The 23713-nt window shown below is 45.9% G+C and overlaps 1 protein-coding gene across 19 annotated transcripts in view; it reads left to right on the top strand.

Moving 5' to 3' along the window:
• Nucleotides 1-23713, top strand: part of rassf4a (Ras association domain family member 4a) — a 327256-nt gene that overhangs the window by 1420 nt on the left and 302123 nt on the right. For 13 of the 19 annotated variants that reach the window (XM_072491708.1, XM_072491707.1, XM_072491702.1 and 10 more), the window contains exon 2: nt 22534-22692. The exons of 1 other annotated variant lie outside the window; for it this stretch is intronic. The gene's annotated coding sequence lies outside the window, so the exon portion shown is untranslated. Of the gene's footprint in view, nt 1-22533; nt 22702-23713 lie in introns of all 19 variants that reach the window. 5 more of the 19 variants (XM_072491690.1, XM_072491687.1, XM_072491691.1 and 2 more) reach the window with 2 other exon arrangements.

Here is a 23713-nt window from a genome sequence, read left to right as displayed (position 1 = left end):
CTATATGAACTCGCATGCTTCGAAATGATGCTTTAAACCCAATTATATATTTCAGATATGATGATCTAGGCAGTTGATGTAGTGATTACTGAATGTTTGCTTTCATTTGTTTGATACCACAATGATAACCAGGACGGTTAATGGTTCAACATCTTTCCATGTCAAATGTCACAATATTGCATTAAGTGTTTGGCCGTTCTTAGCACACATTAAAGTTAAAGTCAGCCTATTTCTCATTCCATGTTGTCATTTATAAAATCTTACCAAATATTTGTACAGAAAAGATATACTGGCATTGGAGGCAGTCTAGTGAAGGTTCACTGGGTTGATCGTAGGTATGGAGGGATTTTCTTATGGGAAGAGGTTGAGTAGGTTGGGCCTGTGCCCTGTTTAGGGCAGCACGGTATCATAGTGGTTAGCACAATTGCTTCACAGCTCCAGAGTCCCAGGTTCGATTCCCAGCTTGGGTCACTGTCTGTGCGGAGTCTGCGCGTTCTCACCGTGTGTGCGTGGGTTTCCTCTGGGTGCTCCGGTTTCCTCCCACAGTCCAAAGATGTGCAGGTTAGATGGATTGGCCATGCTAAATTGCCCTTCGTGTCCAAAATTGCCCTTAGTGTTGGGTGGGGTTACTGGGTTATGGGGATAGGGTGGAGGTGTGGGCTTGGGTAGGTGAACTTTCCAAGAGCCGGTGCAGACTCGATGGGCCGAATGGCCTCCTTCTGCACTGTAAATTCTATGAGTACTCACTAGAAGAATGAGAGGCGACCTTATTGAGTCACATAGGATTCTCAGGGGGCTTGACAGGGTAGATGCTGAGTGGTTGTTTACCCTTGTGGGAGAGTCTAGGACCAGTGGGCATCATCTCAGAGTAAGGGGATCACCCATTTATTAAGTAATTAATAACTGCTTATTGTCACAAGTAAGCTTCAATGAAGTTACTGTGAAAAGCCCCTAGTCACCACATTCCGGCACCTGTTCGGGGAGGCTGGTACGGGAATTGAACCGTGTTGCTGGCCTGCCTTGGTCTGCTTTCAAAGCCAGTGATTTAGCCCTGTGCTAACCATAGCTTGGATAAGAAATAGGAGGGTTAAGCCACCTGGTCACTCCAGTCTGGTCCTCCATTCAATGGAATCATGGCTGACGTTCTACCTCAATTACACCTTCCTGCACTATCCCCATAGCTCATCGTCAAGTAACCAAAGATCAATTGATCTCTGATTTGGAATTGCTGATCAATTTGAGTATCTGTGTCTTGCTGTGGTGGAGAATTCACAGATTCACAACTCTTTTTGAATGAAACTATTTGCTGCTCGCCACTGCTGTTTTTTGTTAAGCCTGTTATGACCCGATTCCTTCTGTTCAGAAAGTAATTTCAGTCGCCTTGAGCGAAGACAATGACGATGAGACAGTGTAGAAGATAAAGAAAAGCTGAATAAGTCTCAAGCGGAGAGTAGGTGTGAAGTGAGTAGACGGGAAAAGATGGATGTAGGTTTTTTGTAAATTATCCTTTTGAAAATCATTTTGGAAATTGTACCTTGATAAAAGTGGTTGTAAGCTGGTAAATTAAATTAGGTTGGATTTCTCATGAAGGGTTATGGCCGTTGCTTCTTTGGTGAGGAAGAAACATTTACAAAGTTATATTGTGGAGCCATGTGTAATTTTAGGCATACATTGGTCCTTTAAAGAATGATATTTAAATATATTGAACTGTATTTAAATTTGAAGATATTTAAAGAATGGTGGCACAGTGGTTAGCACTGCTGCCTCATCGCGCCAGGGACCCGGGTTCAATTCCGGTCTTGGGTGACTGTGTGGATTTTGCACTTTTCCCCGTGTGTGCGTGGGTTTCCTCCGGGTGCTCCGGTTTCCTCCCACAGTTCAAAAATGTGCAGGTTAGGTGGTTTGGCCATGCAAAATTGACCGTCTGTGTCCAAGACGGGCAGGTTAAGTGGGGTTATAGATATAGGGCGGGGGAGCGGGCCGAGATAGCATGCTCTTTCAGAGGGTCGGTGCAGATTCAATGGGCCAAATTACCACCACCTGCATTGTAGGAATTCTGTGGCTCTACGGATATAACGCAAGGCTTGTCAATTGAGCTGAAAATACTTTCTCCAAATCGAAGCTGTAGCAATGGGTACCCGCATGGGTCCTAGCTACGCTTGCTTTTTTATGGGGTATGTGGAACACTCCTTGTTCCGGGCCCCCTCCCACAACTCTTTTACCGATACATTGATGACTATTTTGGTGCCGCGTCATGCTCTCACCCGGACCTGGAAAAATTCATCAACTTTGCTTCCAGTTTCCACCCCTCCATCACTTTCACCTGGTCCATCTCTGACACTTCCCTTCCCTTCCTTGATCATTCTGTCTCTATTTCCGGCAATAGACTATCCACTAATATCCACTACAAGCCCACTGACTCCCACAGCTATCTGGACTACAGCTCTTCGCACCCTACACCCTGCAAGGACTCCACCCCTTCCTCTCAACTCCTTCGCCTCCGTCGCATTTGTTCCGATGATGCCACTTTCCAAAATGGTGCTTCGAAAATGTGTTCCTTCTTCCTCGACCGTGATTTCCCACCTACAGTTGTGGACAGGGCCCTCAACAGTGTGAGGTCCATCTCCCGCGCCCCTACCCTCGCCCCCTCCAAACCCTCCCAGAACAAGGATGGAGTCCCCCTCGTTCTCACATGTCATCCCACCAGCCTCCGTATGCAAAGCATAATCCTCCGCCATTTTCGCCAACTCCAGCGTGATGCCACCACCAAACACATCTTCCCTTCACTCCCTCTGTCAGCATTCTGCAGAGACCGTTCCCTCCGAGACAATCTAGTCCACTCCTCCACCATACCCAGTACCTCTCCCATCACCCATGGCACCTTCCCATGCAATCGCAGGTGTAACACTTGCCCCGTTATCTCTTCCATGCCTAACATTCCAGGCCCAAAACACTCATTCCAGATTAAGCAGTGTTTCACTTGCATCTCTTCCAATTTGGTTTACTGCATTCGCTGCTCCCAATGTGGTGTCCTCTATATCGGAGAGACCAAACGCAGACTGGGTGATCGCTTTGCTGAGCATCTTCGGTCTGTGCGCATCCAGGACCCTGACCTTCCTGTTGCGAGCTGAGAATACATTGATTTCCGGATCTGGAGATGGACAAAGAAAATGAGGATTTCTTTTTCCTGGGCTGATCAATACCTGATGGAATGTGAGTCGGCCATTATTGGAGCAATTTTCCCCTGGGTGCATTGAACAGAGGTTAGCGATTTTACGCTCTTGAACGATGCCACCATCCAGACCATGGGGAGTCTGTGCCTACCCTCGTTATCGGAACATGACTGTGAACAGATGCATTTCAAAAACGAAAAGGCTTGAAGCAAATTGCACGAGTCACCAGAAGATGCCTGATTTTGTTTCATCCTTTTCTTTTCGGACGTGACCAGATGGTTTAAAAGAAATGATAGAAAGGTTTGGAATTGAGGCTTTTTAGTGGAGAATTAGTGTGCTCAATTATTTGGTTTAGCAGCTGATCAATTGAAGCTATTGCATGCAACATCAAGATGAGAGCTCATCTACTCATTTGCCATAACACTGCAAAATGATGGGCAAGGAAACTACTCTGTGCATTGATTGCCGCTGAACACAGGGATCAGAATGAGGATTGCATCAAATATGAAAGATACCTTGAGATTTTCCAGCCTGAAGGGTGCCTTTTTTGTGATTGCATTGAATGGAATTACTATGTCCGTCTTCACTCTGTTCAACTTTTGCCACGTGTGGACTTTTTCCCTCTCTGAAGTGAGAACAATGTAGTCGGGTCGATCAGTCATGCAACTGAATCCAACCATCTGGAAATACTGCTTGTATTGTTTGTAGGTGGATGTGGCCGTTTGAGGATATGAGACTTTACTGAACAAATTGGAAATACCTGGACTTTAATGTGATGAAGAGTTCAGAACCACTATTACATGTTAAACCAACGCTGGAGTTGCTCGGCTCTTTCATTCAACTCCATGACATTTTAGGCAGCACATTAGTCTCGCATAATCCACTGACCTAATGTACAGGAGTGTACACTGGAGGCTGAGTATTCACCAGACCCTTTTTAAAAAAACAAAAAACAAATACGGTGTTCATTTGTGCTTGTAAATCTTTGTCGAATTGACAGTGAAAATTCTGATCTCTAAAGTGACTTTTAAAATGTATTTATCCGTGAATGGCTCATTTAGACCAAGGTTGGTATGACTGATCAACTCCTGATCTTCCTCACACTGTGGTAAATCGCCATGTCTCGCTGTACAGCACATGGTGGCTTTGAAGGGCTATCAGATGAACAGGGGAGCCTATTCAGTTTGAGCTGCTGTTGTGCTTGATAATGTGAGATATCTACCGCGTACTTGCTTTCCTCCACAAGCTCCGACTGTGAAACCTTTCGTGAAGATTGTCACCTTGCAGTCTACACTTTTTATAGCTGCTGGCTTAAAGTCTTAATTGGAGAGTTGGTACAGCCACTGGGGGATCATAATCGCAGAGTTATATTACCATCATAATGGTGCAGAGAGGCAAAGGCACTGCTGTAAATCAGTCATCAGACATCATAATGATTATTCCAAGCAATTAAGCTACAGGGCCGCCACTGATATTGATTTTGTGGTGGGTATTGACAACTGTGACTGTGTACATACCAATCGATTGCAGCTGCTTTGGAAGATCGAATGCTACACTATCGCTTATTGTTGCCACTGAGGGGAGATTCTGCTTTTGGTATAAGAGTTTAAGGTCGTGTGTCCACCTTTTGACTTGTATTGTCAAATTGTAGTTCAGTCAGAGCCCGACTGACCAATTTAGAAGCCACTTGACAGTTGCAAACAGCCAGGTAGCCACTGAATTGGAGAATTTCAACTAATGCCATCCGGTCTTACAAGCCCCAAGAATTCTACATACCTCCAACACCGGCCAGTTGTCCATCCCTCATTTCCTTCAGCCCACCATTGGCTGCCACGAATGTGCTGCACCAACCCCGCTTTTCTCCTTTAAGATTACCCTAAAAAGTTATCTCTTTCGCAATTATTGTCTGATTACGATGAAGTGGTCAGAGGGGAGTTGATGACGCAGTGGTAATGCCACAGGGCTAGTTATCCAGAGGCCCAGGCTTGGAGACATGGGTTCAAACACCAGCGTAGCAGCTGGTGGAATTTAAATTCAATTAAGACATCTGGAATTCAAAGCTAGCCTCAGTAATTCAGTAGTGGTGATTGTGATACTGACATTGATTGTTGTAAAAACTCACCTGGCTCTGGTAAGGAAAGAAATCTGCCATCTTTACCCAGCCTGGCCTACATGTGACCCTGGAGCTGGTTTAGCACAATGGGCTAAATCGCTGGCTTTTAAAGACGACCAAGGCAGGCCAGCAACACTGTTCAATTCCCGTACCAGCCTCCCCGAACAGGCGCTCGGAATGTGGCGACGAGGGGCTTTTCACAGTAACTTAATTGAAGCCTACTTGTGACAGTAAATGATTTTCATTTCATTTCATTTCGGATGCAGCAAAGTGGTTGTTAACTGTCCTCTGAAATGGCCTAAGAATACATTAAGTTAGGGATGGGCAACAAATTGCCAGCGATTTCCACCTCACCTAAAGACCAAAGAAGAAGTACCTTGGAACACTTTACTATGAAGTGCAAGTTCTTTGGGTAAACTCAACCCAGTAAAGATTGGTTTTGAGTGCAAAGGAATTTTCTCCTCATTTTAAAATGTTGCCTATTGCATAAGTCAATCGGTCCAACTTTGTCAGAGTTGGTCAAGATGCTATCTGCCAATTGATTCCTTGGGAATTAGTTGAAAATGCTCTCTTTGCTACTCCCTGCCAAGCACACATTTACACCAAAGACACTGCAGGAAAGACAACAGACTGGTACAAGAAAGGATTTAGTATTGGTAACGAGACAGACAAGGACAGAGAGATAGAAGGAGAAAAAGATGCCTGTACAAAGAGCAATTGTGCGGCCAGACAGACGTTTACACAGCAGAACTGTACAATGAGAAATGGTATTTGTTTAAAGGCAGCAGATGCAACAACAAATGATTACATTAATAAAGTGGAATTAACAGACAAAAGCGTCCAAATAATAAAACTAAAAGGGTGAATTAGGTGGCATGATTGTTTTGTCACAGTGGTGGAGTTTTAAGGAAGATATTGAAGCAGGTTTGGCTTGCGGGATCTTGCTGGCTCGAATCGTTGTCAGTGGTAAGGAGGAGGGAGACAGGAGACCAGAGTCTGAGGAGTGAAGTATTTTGAGAGAATGGGATGGCAGGGGCCTAAGGAAGCTATAGGAATGGGGTGGGCTGGGGCCAAGTGGAATTTCAGCGTAAGATTGAGAACTTCAAATTTTGCGGCAGTGGGGAAGTTGCAGGGTCCAATGTGAAAGGTGGGAGCGAGTGCGCAGGCAGCAGAGCTTTGGATGAGCTGGGGTTATTGCAGGGTGAATCATGGGAAGTTGGTCAGGCAAGCAAAAGGAGAAAGACCTCTAGTAGTCGAGCTCTTTTCATAACTTCTTGATTCAACCAATGAAGTACTTCTTGAAATGTAGTCACTAATGGAACGCAGGAAATGGCTTGAGGCTGACAAAGGCATGGATGACGTTTCAGTGGTTGGCAGAGAGGTGCCGTTAGAGATTTTGGGGGACATTATGGTGGGAAGAATCTGGGGCCGTCAGCTCAGATAGGCGTTGAGTAGGACACTAAAATCGTGAGCAGTCGTGTTCATCCTGGGTATATCGACACCACATGGACTGCCACGGTTGAAAAAGGTAGCTCACCATCACCTTCTCAAGGGGACGAGGGCAGGACAATAAACGCTAGTCGAGCCAGCGACTTGCCTAGAATGAATAAAAGAAAAGTTGTCTTCATAGATTATCATAGAATTTACAGTGCAGGAGGCCATTCGGCCCATCGAGTCTGCACCGGCTCTTGGAAAGAGCACCCTATCCGAGGTCAACACCTCCACCCTATTCCCATAACCCAGTAACCCCAGCACACACTAAGGGCACTTTTGGACACTTAAGGGCAATTTATCATGGCCAATCCACCTAACCTGCACATCTTTGGACTGTGGGAGGAAGCCGGAGCACCCGGAGGAAACCCACGCACATACGGGGAGGATGTGCAGACTCCGCACAGACAGTGACCCAAGCCGGAATCGAACCTGGGACCCTGGAGCTATGAAGCAATTGTGCTATCCACAATGCTACCGTGCTGCCCGTCTTGGTCACCATTACTGAAATTGAGCTTTATAATTCCACATTTATTAATTGCATTTAAATTACACAGCTGCCGAGGTGGGATTTGAACCCACATTCAATGTTATTACCACTATGCCACCAGCCCTACTCTAGATCCCCCCTCCTCCATTAAGTAAATAAAAACAGACCTATACAAAATCGTGACCATGAAACAACTGGATTGTTGTAAAGTCTAAACTAGGGAAGTAAACCTGTTATCCTTAACCTATCTGGCTGATGGAGGTCGACAGAACGTGGTTGACTTCTGAAATGGCCCAGTAAGCGAGTCATCAGTAGATAGGGAGTGCAATAAATGACCTACATAAGAAATAGAAGCAGGAGATGATCGTTGAGCGCACTCTGCCATTCTGCATGATCGTGGTAGCGCTAGGACTTCAACTCCATTTTTCCTGTTCACTCCCCATATTCCTCAACTCCCCAAGAGATCGATCACCTGTCCACCCTAATGTTAAGTAGAAACAGAGAAAATTGAACAAAAGAGCTAAGAACAAAGAAATGTACAGCACAGGAACAGGCCCTTTGCCCCTCCAAGCCCGTGCCGACCATGCTGCCCGTCTAAACTAACATCTTCTATACTCCCTGGGTCTGTATCCCTCTATTCCCATCCTATTCATTTATTTGTCAAGATGCCCCTTAAACGTCACTATCGTCCCTGCTTCCACTACCTCCTCCGGTAGCGAGTTCCAGGCACCCACTACCCTCTGTGTAAAAAAAAAAAAAAAACTTGCCTCGTACATCTCCTCTAAACCTTGCCCCACACACCTTAAACCTATGCCCCCTAGTAATTGACCCCTCTACCCTGGGGAAAAGCCTCTGACTATCCACCCTGTCTATGCCCCTCATAATTTTGTAGACCTCTATCAGGTCGCCCCTCAACCTCTGTCGTTCTAGTGAGAACAAACCGAGTTTATTCAACCGCTCCTCATAGATAAGCCCTCCATACCAGGCAACATCCTGCTCGCTCTCCAAAGCCTCCATATCCTTCTGGTAGTGTGGCGACCAGAATTGAACACTATACTCCAAATGTGGCCTAACTAAGGTTCTATACAGCTGCAACATGACTTGCCAATTCTTATACTCAGTGCCCCGGCCAATGAAGGCAAGCATGCCGTATGCCTTCTTGACTACCTTCTCCACCTGTGTTGCCCCTTTCAGTGACCTGTGGACCTGTACACCGAGGTCTCTTTAACTTTCAATACTCTTGAGGGTGCTACCATTCACTGTATATTCCCTACCTGCATCAGACCTTCCAAAATGCATTACCTCATATTTGTCCGGATTAAACTCCATGTGCATTCTCTCCGCCCAAGTCTCCAAACGATCTAAATCCTGCTGTATCCTCTGACAGTCCTCATCGCTATCCGCAATTCCACCAACCTTTGTGTCATCTGCAAACTTACTAATCAGACCAATTACATTGAAGCAGGAGTAGGCCTTCTTGACTACCTTCTCCACTTGTGTTGCCCCTTTCAGTGACCTGTGGACCTGTACACCCTAGATCTCTTTGACTTTCAATACTCTTGAGGGTTCCACCATTCACTGTATATTCCCTACCTGCATTAGACCTTCCAAAATGCATTACCTCATATTTGTCCGGATTAAACGCCATCTGCCATCTCTCCGCCCAAGTCTCCAAACGATCTAAATCCTGCTGTATCCTCTGACCGTTCTCATCGCTAACCGCAATTCCACCAACCTTTGTGTCATCTGCAAACTTACTAATCAGACCAATTACATTGAAACAGGAGTAGGCCATTTGGCCCTTCGAGCCTGCTACGCCATTCATTATGATAATGGCTGATCATCAAGTTCAATACCCTGATCCTGCCTTCCCCCCACCCCCTCCCCTCCCCCATATCCCTTAATCCCTTTAGCCACAAGAGCCAAATCGAACTCCTTGAAATTACACAACGTTTTGACCTCAGCTACTTTCTGTGGTAGCGAGTTCCACAGATTCACCACTCTCTGGGTGAAGAAATTTCTCCTCACTTCAGTGCTAAAAGGTTTACCCCCCCCTCTTATTCTCAAACTAGTTCTAGACTCCCCACTATCGGGAACATTCTTTCTGAATCTACCCTGCCTAATCGTGTTAGAATTTTGTAAGTTTCTATGAGATTCCCTCTCACTCTTCTAAACTCCAATGAATATAATCCTAACCGATTTAGTCTCCCCTCTTATGACCGTCTCGCCATCCCAGGAATCAACTTGGTAAGCCTAGGCTGCACTCCCTCCATATATCCGATTACCACATTAACAGCAACGCTTGAGGTAGAGAGGGCGGCATGGTGGCACAGTGGTTAGCACTGCTACCTCACGCCGCTGAGGACCCGGGTTCGATCGCGGCCCCGGGTCACACTCTGTGTGGAGTTTGTACATTCTCCCCGTGTCTGCGTGGGTCTCACGCCCACAGCCCTAAGATGTGCAGGGTAGGTGTATTGGCCACGCAAAACTTCCCCTTAATTGGGGAAAAAAAGAATCTGGTCCTCAAAAAAAAAAACATCGAGCTAGAGAATTCTGAAGATTGACCATCCTTTGAGTGAAGAAACTTTGGCGTATCTCCATTCTAAACCATTAGCCCCTTATCTTGAGACTGTACTGGGTCTAGATTGCACTGGAATGCACTGCCTGGACATGCGGTGGAGGCAGGTTTAATCGAGGCATTCAGAATAGCATTATAGAGCACCAACAATGTGCGAGGTTACGGGAAAAAGGCAGGGGAACGCCACTACGTCATAATGCCCATTTGGAGAATCGGGGCAGACACGATGGCGGTCTCCTGCGCTATATCAGTTCTGAGATGTTCTCGATTCCCCAGCAGTAGAAGCAACCTGTATCTACTCTGTCTAGCCCCTTCATAATCTCTGAATGTTTCAAGGATGTCACCTCTCATTCTTCTGAACGCCAGAGAATATAGGCACGTAGCCTCTCATTATAGGACAATATCCGATCCCAGGTACCAATATCGGGAATATTTGCTGCACCACCTCTAATGCAAGTATATCCTTCCTTAAATATGTGGACCAAAATTGTACTTCCAATCCCCTTGTAGTAAAGGTCAATTTCCTAATTGCTTGCTGTATTTTCATACCAGCTTTTTGTTCCTTGTACAGTATGAGTGCACCCAAGTCGAACATTAACATTTGGAGTTTGCACACCTTTTTTAAAAATAGATTCGGACGACCATACTTCCTTGCATTATACTACATCTGCCAGCCCGTTGCCCGCTCATTAGCCTGTCCACTTCTCTCTGCCACCCCTTTGTGTCCTCTTCACCGCTCGCACTTCCACCGAGCTTTGTATCAGCAAAACACTTGGGGTACATTATTTTGTCTCTTCATTTAAATCATCTTTATATTTTGGAAGTTAAAAGGAAGCGGGGGACAATGGAATTGAAAGAAGAAAGGGAAAAATGATATTAAGGAAAGAAAGAGAGTTGTGTTCAGTTGGCTGTGTGGGGAAGACCCCTTGGGAACAGCTCTGTGCGGCGAGGAGGTGCAAAGTTTCAGTCAGCCATCCAGTCATGCCGGAAAAGCCGCATGAAAGCTGCAGAAAACCGTCTTGTTTCTGACGTTTCTTGGATTTCCACAGAAGAATGGAAGGAAGGTTGTGGGCACGTGTGGCATACCTTTACTATAGCAACAACAGTTTTGCCTTCGATAATATTATTGGATTTTTATCGTTAAACATCGATAAGGGAGTGTTGCCTGGAAGGTGTTTACTTGTGGGTCGGACCAAGTCAGGAATCTTTTGGGGAGGCATTTGTAAGATTAATTTCAACGGTGCAAGTGTAATCTTGAGTGCTTAAGTTTTCTTTTCTTCTTGTTACTAAATCTTTTACTTTTAATTTTTTTAATGCGAAGTGTGTTACTGGACTTCTAATGAAAAATGAAAATCCCTTATGGTCACAAGTAGGCTTCAAATGAAGTTACTGTGAAAAGCCCCTAGTCACCATATTCCGGCGCCTGTTCGGGGAGGCTGGTACGGGAATTGAACCGTGCTGCTGGCCTGCCTTGGTCTGCTTTCAAAGCCAGCGATTTAGCCCTGTGCTAAACCGCCCCTATGCTGCTGAAATCTGTAGGGTTAATGTTCCCAGAGACTTGGGTGCACTTATACTGTACAAGGAACTTTGTGTTTAAAGAATACAAAAAAAGTTATCGTCCGTAAGCCAAGTTTCCCCCTGGGGTTTGGTTTGCTGAGCAATTAACATCTGCTGTGGTCATAACATTGACTCGATTAGTTACATTCCCAAAAATCTCTTCATAAATTTGTTAAACAGGATTTCCCTTTCCTAAAACCATGTTGGCATGTTACAATCATAATCTGCTTTTCTAAGAGCATTGTAAAGTCTTCCTTAATATATACCAGTGATTTCCCAACAGTGGAAGTCCCAACAGTAGACTGACTGGCCTATTGTTCCCTGTTTTCTCTCTTTTTCCCCACCCCTCCTTTCTTGAATAGTGGTGTTACAGTTGCTAACTTCCAATCTTCTAGGAGCATTTCAAAATCTCAGGGAATTTTGGAAAATCGTGGTTCACCCACCATCTCTGCAGCTATCTCTTCGAGGTCATCACCTTTGTGGATTTATCAGATTTTAGTTCCTTGATTTTCTCCAGTACTTTTTCTCCGGTGATGTTAATTACATTAATTTTCTCTGTCTTAACGACTGGTGCCCTCAATTTCAGGTTTATAACTTGTGCCTGTCTTCACAGTAAAAGACGCAATATTTGTTCAGTGCTTCAGCCATTTCCTCATTCCCAATGATAATTTTCCTGTCACTGTTTCTAAAGGACCAATGATTACTTTAGCTACTCTCTTCCTTTTTATATACTTGTAATCTCCCCCTCTTTTTAACAACGTTTTGGTGGCCCGTTGCTGGTTCCTACAACACTCCCAATCTTCAAACTTACTATTATTCTTTGCAACATAAGGGCAGCACGGTGGCGCAGTGGGTTAGCCTCACGGCGCCGACGTCCCAGGTTCGATCCCGGCTCTGGGTCACTGTCTGTGTGGAGTTTGCACATTCTCCCCGTGTTTGCGTAGGTTTCGCCCCCACAACCCAAAGATGTGCAGGCTAGGTGAATTGGCCACGCTAAATTGCCCCTTAATTGGAAAAAATGAATTGGGTACTCTAAATTTAAAAAAAAAAAATTCTTTGCGACATGATAAGCTTCTTATTTTAATCAAATACTATTCTTGACCTCCAGAGTAAGTCACTGATGGATGTTTCTTTCTGAGTTTTTGTTTTTCAATGGAATGTACTTTTGTTAAATGTTTTGAATTGTTTCTCCCAAACGTTTCCCACTGTTTATTTATCTCCATGCCTTTTTAGTCCATTTACCCAGTCAACCGTAGCCAGCCCTCCCTCATACCAATGTAATTCGCTTTGTTCAATTTTAAGATTCTTGTTTGCGATTGGAGTATGTTGTTTTCAAAGCAGCACGGTAGCATTGTGGATAGCACAATTGCTTCACAGCTCCAGGGTCCCAGGTTTGATTCCGGCTTGGGTCACTGTCTGTGCGGAGTCTGCATATCCTCCCCGTGTGTGCGTGGGTTTCCTCCGGGTGCTCCGGTTTCCTCCCACAGTCCAAAGAAATGCAGGTTAGGTGGATTGGCCATGATAAATTTCCCTTAGTGTTCAAAATTGCCCTTAGTGTTGGGTGGGGTTACTGGGTTATGGGGATAGGGTGGAGGTGTTGACCTTGGGTAGGGTGCTCTTTCCAAGAGCCGGTGCAGACTCGATGGGCCGAATGGCCTCCTTCTGCACTGTAAATTCTATGATAACTATGATAACCTTAAAGTGGAATTAAATTGTGTTATGATCGCTATTTCCCAATGGTACCTTTACTGTGATATTACTAATTAATCCAGTCTCATTGCACAATAGTAGATCTAAAATGGTGTTGTCCCTCGTTCGTCCCACAACAATGCTTTGGGGAAAAATGCTGATCTTGCCTGAGTTGCTTACATCCTCGTGATTTAATAAATAAAAACAAAGGCAGTGAGCGTGTGGCGGATTTGGTGGAAAGGTAGATTGTGTGTCGGTTGCATACATATGGAAACTGACCCCATGTCTTTGAATGATGCTGTCAATGGGCAGTATGTCGATGAGAACTAGGAAGGGACAAGGGACACATCCTTGGGGAATAACAAGTAGTGGTGTGGAGTCACGAAGAAAGACATTGCTGGAGATCCTTTGACCCCATTTTTAGCAGTGCAAACAAAAGGGATTCTTCTGTGATTGGAGAACAGAGGAGAGAGATTACAGGAGGTTGGTGCGATCAGCAATTTCAACGCTGCAGAAATATCGATGAGGGATAATACACCACAGCAACGGTCACCCTTTGTAATTGATTAGGACTGTTTCAGTTCTGCGACTGGGGTGGAAAGCTGATTGGAGGGGTTCTAACTCCGAACTTTGGCAAATATTAACATGAAAACATAACAAAAAGAAGCAGAAATAGACCATACAACCCCCTGAGCCCGCTGTGCCGTTCAGCACGATCATAGCTAGGAATTAGGCCAGCCTGTAGGTTGAAGGAACCGAGAGTTCCTGTACTGAGATGAGCAGCACTCCTTCCATTTCTAACAATAAAAAGAAATTGTTCCCATTGCTCCACTTTTATTTTAGAAATATCACCAGGTTAGGCAGCATCTGTAGCGAGAAAGAGAGTTTCAGGTGGGTGATGACCCGTCAGTTTGCTTACCGATGAGTCTGCATCTTTGACCGCACACTTGGCAGGTGTTTCCGGTTGGGATCAGTCCTTGGATTCTAATCACTTTCTCAGGCTCCTTTTCTGGGCCTCCTCTTGCCTCGTCTCCTCAAAAAATTGTGTCCCTTCAATCAGGAGGTTCCTCTAAGTAGGTCTCTTCTGAGCAAAGGTCTCCCAGGCATTAACGTCAATGTTGCATTTCTTGAGGTGAACCTTCAGGGTATCTTTGAAGCGCTTCCGTTGTCCTCCTCTTGTTTGGGAAGATTTTCATTGGCAGTGGGAACTCTGACATCCTGAACACACGGTCGGCCCAGCGGATTTGGTTTTCGCTGATCATGGTCTCAATGCTTGTGTTCTTGGCTCCTTCAAGGATGCTGATGTTAGTACACCTGTCCTGCCAGCTGATGCGGAGAATACGTCTCAGGCAGCATTTATAGTCCAAGTTTCTGTGCCGTATAGAAGAGTTAGGAGAAGACTGCCTTTACACGAGGACCTTGCTGTCAGCATGGATGTCGCGCTCATCAAAGACTCTCGTCCTTGGGCGTCCGAAGGATGAGCTCATAGATTGTGCACATTGCTGGATCCACATCGATGTCAGCCTTAGTTGAGAGGTGACTTCCCAGGTAGAGGAAATGTTCCATGTTTGGTAGGGTTTCTACATTGATCTTGATAGAGGGAGAGTCCGGATCTTGCCCTGCGGTGGGGCGGTAAAGGACCGAGTCTTGTTGAGGCTGAGAACCCAGTCTTTGGTATGCTCCCGCGAAGGTGTCCAGCATGGCATGGAGATTCACTTCTGAGAGAGTGGAGGTGGCGATGTCATCCACGTGCTGAAGCTCCACGAGTGATGTCAGTGTCGTTTTCTTCTTGGATTTCAACCGGTTGAGGCTGAAAATGTTTCCGTCCATCCTGTAGACGATGGCCACTCCACTGGGAAGCTTGTTCTTGACAAGGTGAAGTATGGTGGCGATGAAGATGGAGAAAAGGGTGGGGACGATGACACACCCCTGCTTGACTCCAGTCTTGACCTCGAAGGTTTATGTCTTATTTTCATTCATGAGGACTGTCTCTGACATCTTGTCATGGAGTAGTCGGAGGATATTTAGGAATTTCTATGGAGAGCCGGCATTTAACAGGGTCTTCCATAGCACTTCCCGATTTACTGAGTCCAAACCCTTGGTCAGATCAGTGAAGGCCATGTATATTGGGTTGATGTTGCTCCTGACATTTCTTTGGAAGTTGCCGAGCAGTGACAATCATGTCCGCTGTTCCATGATTTGGTCGGAAGCCACACTGGCTTTCCGGAAAGATTTCCTCCGGGACTGGGAGAAGGCGGTGAGCAAGAATTTGGGAAATGATCCTCCCGGCAACAGAGTGAAGGGAGATTCCTCGGTAGTTCCCACAGTCCACTTTGTCTCCTTTCTTGAAGACCGTGGCGATGACAGCGTTCCTCAGATTGGCAGCAATTTCTTGTCTGTCCCAGATTTTCAGCAACAGCTGATGGAGATGACTTCTCTTCCAAGTTTGAAAATCGTCGCTGGAATCCAGTCCACTCCTGCGACTTTTCCATTCTTCATCTGTTTAATGGCGGCTTCAACTCCCACCATGCTTGATGGGAGTCCAAAATCATCTTTTCTGGGGAGTTGGGGGATTTCCTCAAACATGTCCTCGTCTATGATTATATCACGGTTTAGGAGTTCTTTGAAGCGTGTTCTCCATCGAAGGCTGATGTTTTCTCTGTTTTAAGAGAGTTCCGTCCTTGCGTGAACCGGTTTGCGGCCTAGTGTTTTGGGTCCATATATTTCCTTGGTTCCCTGCTTGACAGCGAAGAGTTGCAGCTTCTTAGCTTCCTCAGTCCACCATTGGTCCTTGGTGTCCCTAATTCTTCTTTGTACCCGTGCCGTGGCTAATTGATGAGCTCTCCTTTTTGCCTTGTTGGTTATGTCGGTTTGCCAGGCGTGGAGAGCTTTCCTCTTCCTGTCAATGATCTCTTGGATGGTGTGGTCATTCTCGTCGAACCAGTCTTGGTGTTTCCTGGTCTTGCAGCCAATGGTTTCTTCACAGCTTGAGATGGGGCCATCTTCAGCTCTTTCCACTTTTCCTCCACTCCATTATAATGGACACTGTGGAGAAGACACTGCTGGAGGTTCACCAGCATCCTTGGCTCTTGAAGCCGGTCAACCTTGATTGTTTTTCTGAGCTGTTTTTTCATCTCCCGCTGCTTCTGGTGCAATTTCATGGACATAGAGGAGCAAATGAGTCAGTGGTCTGTCCCGCAGTCAAGTGCAACATATTGCACATGTTGGCAGCTATTTAACCCTGAGGGCTACATCAACCAAACAGATTGTACGACACTCGCTGATGGACTCCACTCTCTTGTGGACCTGGTGGGAGTGGAGGTTTTTTTTACGTTTTACAATCAGATGAGTTCTTTATTATGGATAGTACAGGCAGAAAGGGGAAATCTAGGTTGCCTTCACCTCTGCGCATCTTCTTGCTCTGTGATTTCCACCTATTTTATAGTTGCGGGCAAGTGCTCTGCTCTCATGATGATGAGGTTGTGCAGCATTCAGGAGACCACGATGAATCTTGGCCACTCGGTCTGCCGTATACCGCAGGGCTCCTGGCCCAGGCAGCAAATATTTCCGTTTCAGCACACTGGATGGTTTAATCGCTCACATTTCAGGTAGTAGTATGGATTTCATTGAATGTCTGCTTTGCATGTGTCCCTGTGTTGTTCACCGGAGTAGCCAGCGAATAACAATTTCCGTCCAGTAGCCAGCCTTTGGTTTGCCCTGGAGGCTGAAGGCATCATTGCTGCCGATAGACATTTGCAATGTGAAACAACTCCAAAAGCGTAGCAACAAATTGATCACTCTTCAGCAACGGGTCCTCCTGCTAGCCCTTTGACGTAATGATCTGGCTGCTTCGCTTGCGTCTGACAGCCATTCGCTGCGTTTGTGCAAACAACCTAACCAGTACGGAATCCAATGTGACTTGCCCGTAACTCCCGTGTATGCAGCGATGTGCGTTTTCAGCTCTCAGCACCCAGAAAAACAGCTGCTAATGGGCCCAGTTTCTTGTCCTAACAGGTATAACGGAGCCAAGGCAGATGGAGTTAAGATCTACGTCAACCATGAGTCCAACTGAATGGTGGGTGGAACAGATCTGAGGGGCTGAATTGCTTACTCCTGTAACTATTGAGATGATCTAACCTAACGTTTAATTGTTTGATACCATAAGACATAGGAGCAGAATTAGGCCACTCAGCCCATCAAGTCTGCTCCGTCTACAAACTTATGAGGGGCATAGAGTGGATAGTCAGAGGCTTTTCCCCAGGGTAGAGGGGTCAATTATCAGCGGGCATAGGTTTAAGGTGCGAGGGGCAAGGTTTAGAGTAGATGTACGAGGCAAGTCTTTTTACACAGAGGGTAGTGGGTGCCTGGAACTCGCTACCGGGGGCAGCAGGGACGATAGTGACATTTAAGGGGCAGCTTGACAAATACATGAATAGGATGAGAATAGAGGGATACGGACCCAGGAAGTGTAGAAGATTTTAGTTTCGACAGGCAGCATGGTCAGCACAGGCTTGGAGGGCCGAAGGGCCTGTTCCTGTGCTGCACTTTTCTTTGTTCTTTGTTCTTTGTTTTTTTTTTGCCATTCAATCATGGCTGATATGTTTCTCATCCCCATTCTCCTGCCTTCTCCCCATAACCTCTGATCCCCTTATTAATCAAGATCCTATCTATCACTGTCTTAAAGACACTCAGTGATTTGGCCTCCACAGCCTTCTGTAGCAATGAGTTCCACAGATTCACCACCCTCTGGCTGAAGAAATTCCTCCTCATCTCCGTTTTAAAGGATTGTCCATTCAGTCTGAGGCTGTGCCCTCGGGATCTAGTCTCTCCTACTAGGGGAAACATCCTCTCCATGTCCACTCTATCTACTGTAAGTTTCAATAAGAACCCCCCTCCCCCCATATCCTTCTAAACTCCAACGTGTACAGGCCAAGAGTCCTCCACATCAGATCAACATTGGTAGAGAAATGGTGCTGGGAAAACTGATGGGATTGAAAGCGGATAAATCCCCAGGGCCTGAGAATCTGCATCCCAGAGTGCTTAAGGTGGTGGCTCTGGAAATAGTGGATGCATTGGTGGTCATCTTCCAGGATTCTATAGACTCTGGAGCTGTCCCTGCAGATTGGAGGGTAGCTCACGTCACTCCGATATACAAAAATGGAGGTAGAGAGAAAGCAGGGAATTATAGACCAGTAAGCCTAACATTGGTAGTGGGGAAAATGTTTGAATCCATTATCAAGGACTTTATAGCAGAACATTTTGAAAGCAGTGGCAGGATCAGTCGGAGTCAGCATGGATTTATGTCCTGCTTGACAAATCTGTTGGAATTCTTTGAAGAGGTAACCAGTACAGACGACAAGGGGGAGCCAGTCGATGTGGTATATTTGTACTTTCAGAAGGTGTTTGACAAAGTCCATCATAAGCGATTATTGTGCAAAATTAAAGCGCATGGGATTGCGGGAAATGTATTGAGGTGGATAGAAAACTGGTTGGCAGAGAGGAAACAAAGAGTAGGGATTAATGGGTCCTTTTCAAATTGGCAGGCAGTAACCAGTGGGGTACCACAGGGATCGGTGCTGGGACCCCAGCTATTCACAATATATATTAATGATTTGGATGAGGGAACAAAATGTAATATCTCAAAGTTTACAGATGATACCAAATTAGGTGGGAGGGTGAATTGTGACGAGGATGCAGGGATCCTACAGCAAGATCTGGACAGGTTGGGCGAGTGGGCAAACCAATGGCAGATGCAGTATAATTTGGATAAGTGTGAGGTTATTCATTTTGGAAGCAAAAACAGGAAGGCAGATTACTACCTGAATGGTTGTAAATTGGGAGAGGGGAGTGTGCAGCGGGACCTGGGTGTCCTTGTGCACCATTCGATGAAGGTAAGCATGCAGGTGCAACAGGCGATAAAGAAGGCTAATGGTATGTTGGCCTTCATTGCAAAAGGTTTCGAGTATAGAAGCAGGGATGTGTTGCTGCAATTGTACAGCAACTTGGAGTATTGTGTGCAGTTTTGGTCTCCTTCTCTGAGGAAGGATGTTCTTGCTCTCGAGGGAGTGCAGCGAAGGTTTATCAGTCTGATTCCAGGGATGGCGGAACTGTCGTATGAGGAGAGATTGACTAGGTTGGATTGTTCTCGCTGGAGCTCAGAAGAATGAGGGGGGGGGATCTCATAGACACTTATAAAATTCTAACAGGACTAGACAGGGTAGATGCAGGGAAGATGTTGCCAATGATGGGTGTGTCCAGAACCAGGGGGTCTCAGTCTGAGGATTCAGGGTAAACTATTTCGGACAGAGATAAGGAGACATTTCTTCACCCTAAGAGTGGTGAGCCTGTGGAATTCAGTACCACAGGAAGTAGTTGATGCTAAAACTTTGAATATATTCAAGAGGCGGCTGGATATAGCACTTGGGGAGAATGGGATCAAAGGCTATGGGGAGAAAGTAGGATTAGGCTATTGAGTTGGATGATCAGCCATGACCGTGATGAATGGCGGAGCAGGCTCGAAGGGCCAAAAGGCCTCCTCTTGCTCCTATCTTCTATGTATCTATGTAACCGCTGCTCATTTGACAAGCTCTAAAATCCAGGGATTATTCTTGTGAGCCTCCTCTGAACCCTTTCCAAGGCCAGCACATCCTTCCTTAGATACAGGGCCCAACACTGCTCACAGTACTCCAAAATGTCCTGACCAGAGCTTTATACAGCCTCAGATGTACATCCCTGCTCTTGTATTCTAGCCCTCTCGACATGAATGCCAACATTACATTTGCCTTCCAAAATGCCGACTGAACCTGCAGAGAATCGTGAACTAGGACTCCTAAGTCCCTTTGTGCTCCTGATTTCCTAAGCCTTTTCCCATTTAGAAAATAGTCTTGCATCCTAAAGCTACGTGAGCAGCTGTTGAGGTACAAAGAGCTGAGCTGTACTTCAACAGATTATTTTCCTCATGTCACAAAGACTATATCTTGGGGCGTATAAATCATTACACTGGAACATATCCTTTCCTACTGTTCAATGTAGGAGGAAAAAAATAAATAACTTAATCACTTCATGAATAGTGTCGAATTACTAGTCAAACAAGCAAATAGATTACTAAACAGTACAGACAAAATAAAAGATTATAAATCGGCGGAGCTCCTGCTTGAACTCGGCAGTGCATTAGTCAGACTGCACCTCGGTGCTTGACCCAATTCTGGTCATGGAGTGAAAAAGGGAGATGCCTGAGCTAACAAGGCAATGCAGAACGACAAGACTATCCCTGACATTAGGGGAAAGACTAATAATTGGCTTTGCAACGTGTAACTGGGACAGGTAAGTAAAATAAATGAAAGATGAACTTGCATTCATGTAGCCCCTTTCATGACTCCGGGATCCCCTGTAGCACCGTGGAGCCAATTAAATATTTCTGATGTATTAGCCACTGCTGTGTCGGCAGTGTGTCAGTCAATTTGCACACAGCAACCTCCCACATTCAGCACTGTGATAATGACCACATTGGTCCAGGACACTGGAGAGAGTTTCCCTGTCCTTCTTTGAAATCGTGAAATGGGATCGTGTACATTCATTTGAGAGGACAGAATTGGTCACCCAATTCCTGTGAATTGACCAAGGTGAATGAATGTATTTGCACATTCGACAAGAGAGGAGGTGAGAAAAGTCACCAAGGAAAGTACTGATGGAACGCAAAGTCGAGTAACTGTGAAGTTACTTTGCAGTTATCCGAGGGTAAGTTGTTGAGTGAATAAGCTGAATGTGGTGTGGTCAAGTATAGCAAATCTAGTATCTGATAGTTCATCTCACTTGTATAATACATTTGGCAATTTTGAGATTGCAGCATGCTTGAGACACCCTTCAACAGGTAGTCCTGCACAAATACAAATGTGTATCATAACTTTTGTACAGGATAACCTCTGAGCTACATGATGTAAAACACAACAGGCCTTCCCCCTGTATTGTCACATTGTTCTTACTTGCATTCCTTTGTGAGCTTAACTGACTTCCTTTGGAATTGGGTAGAGCACCACACACCTGTGACTAATGCACTGCCGAGTTCAAGTTTGAATCTTGTGAGATTCTCTACCGTAGGTTCTCCAGTTGGCTCAGTGGATAACAGCCTTGAATTTAATCTCTGATCTGCATCAAGCTATTTAATCTCATCTATTCTATAAGCTATATTGCAGTGGTGGTGACTCATTGAGGTCTTGAGGTGTGTGTGGTCAGCTTTAACTATTTACAGTTCCAAGTATGGTCTTGCATGGAGTTGTTTTGAGAAGATCAAGTAACCAAGTAAACTAAATCAAATAAACTGAGGCACAAATTAAAGGGATGCTGTCTTAAACAAATCACGAATGAAACTTAAAACGCTAGACCAATACGCGAATACGAGGGTTGGTAATGCACCTCAGTCGCCACGGTGCCCACTGGGCGTGGAACGCCTTGACCATGCTGGTGGACACCGTGTGCTCCCCCTCCAGGGGCACCCAACCACAGATATAGCCACAGTAGAGAGGCAGACACTCAGGTCGGCCACTGCCTGGACCTGTTGATAATGTGGTTGTTACCACTATGCGGACTAGCTGTTTACATGCTCTGTTCCAGATCGCTCCCTGTCCATGTGACTGCACACAGCACTTTGTGGACGGTGCCACTCTGCAGTCCCACATTTATCCCTTGCTCAGCCAAGCATCTTGCATTATGATGCGCGCAGGCACACGTCATCACATCAGCAAGAATGTGGGAACTCAGAAAAGTGGTGCTGGACTAGGAAGGTGAATGCATAGCGAAACTTTATGCTTGTGGCTGCAATCAAGTGACTCGACCAACATCCCCAAAGTTACATTCTCTGGTCATTCATTCATTTATTTGTTCTTTATCGTTCTTTATTGTGTGCAAAAAAGGCTGCCCACGTAACAATCGTGACTACATTCCAAAAGTAATTAGTGCTGCAGACACGTGGACAGATGAGAAGTGGTGATGGACAGGTAAAGGCTATCTGGTTTGCCCAGCTTGCCTCGTACAGTTGTAACTCTTTAAGCAGCAGGAAAAGACCCACCGCACACAAAATATGAAAAGTGCTAAATAAATGTGAATTCACATTTCCTTGCTGGCTCACAAGTTTGTTTGGATGTTGGGAGATAACATGAACATATCTATCTGCATTAATCTCGGAAAGGAGGAAAATTGGGTATGGGGCGGGGGGGGGGGGGGGGGGGGGGGGGGGGGGGTCAGGCTCCAGTTTGAAACACTAGTGTGAGAGACAAGAGTCTGGGGTGTGGGGAGAAATCTATGGTGTGTCATTTCATGAAAAGTTCTGATCCAGTCTGTTTATAGACTTCTCCTACTTAGCCCCTCGACTAATTTCCATTAAATTGTTGGGTTTCTTCCCTCTTGTAAAACTATTACTGTAAATGATTTTGTTCCGTTCTTACAGATTTATTTTTTCCAACCCAAAACAGACTGGTTTCACCCCATCAGAATTTCCTAAATCAAACGTTTTGGGCGTCTTACGAGAGTTGGCTCTGAATGATTGAGTTACATGTAAAGATGGTTCCCACTGAGGTTGTCTGATCTCCAGAATACCATCAATAAGGTATGTCGAGTAAGTGGCAATTTATCTTTTTAAATGTATTTTATTCCAAACACGGGTAAAACAGTAACATATGCAACACACTTCACCAACTCGCAGACCACAGTTTGTACAATGTTTCCCCTTTTATCCCTACCCTCTCTTCCCCCACCCCCCCGCGACGAACAGTTCCTCAAATATTGTCACGAACAGCCCCCAGCATGTCTCAAACAGCCCCCAGCATGTCTCGAAGCCCTCCTCTGACTCCCTCCACTTCCGTTCGGAGAAAGTCATAAAAGTCCCCCAGCCAAGCCGCCACCCCTGGTGGTGTATCCGACCTCCGAATCCGCAAGATCCTTCGCCGGGGAATTAGAGAGGCCATCGGCCCTTTTCCTCTCAAGCAGCTCCGGCATTTCCGACACACCAAAGATCGCCGCCATTGGGACTGGCCTGACCTCCACCCCCGCAGTCTTGGATAACGTCCCAAACACCGCTTCCCAATAATTCTCCAACTTCCCACAACCCCAGAACATGTGGGCATGATTCGCCCACCCTCGCCCACACTTCTCACACTCATCGGCCACTCCTGGAAGAACCCACTCATCCTCACCCGGGTCATATGTACCCTATGCACCACCTTGAACTGAATCAAGCTCATCCTCGCGCAAGAAGAGGTTGAATTCACCCTCCCCACTGTCTCGCACCACAGTTCCCAGCCTATTACCCCCAACTCCTCCTCCCATTTGTTCTTGCCACCTGCAGCAACGCCCCCCCCCCCCCCCCAACTGCCCATATATAGCCTCAATCTTACCCTCTCCCGATTCATCCAGGAACAACAGTTGCTCCAATAGGGTATACTCTGGTAACCTGGGAAACCTCCTCCACTCTTTCTGCGCAAAGTCCCTCGCTTGCATGTATCTAAATTCACTCGAACCTCTCCCTCAACTCATCCAGACCTGCAAACTGCCCTTCCAAATACACTTCCCTCGCCCTCACCCGGCCCTCCTCCCTCCACTTCCTGTACATCCCATCCATCTCCGCTGGC

This window comes from Scyliorhinus torazame, chromosome 28 (assembly GCF_047496885.1).
Source record: "Scyliorhinus torazame isolate Kashiwa2021f chromosome 28, sScyTor2.1, whole genome shotgun sequence".
Classification (NCBI taxonomy): domain Eukaryota; kingdom Metazoa; phylum Chordata; class Chondrichthyes; order Carcharhiniformes; family Scyliorhinidae; genus Scyliorhinus; species Scyliorhinus torazame.
The sequence above is the reverse complement of the archived record's forward strand: the minus strand, read 5'-3'. Positions and strand labels throughout refer to the sequence as shown.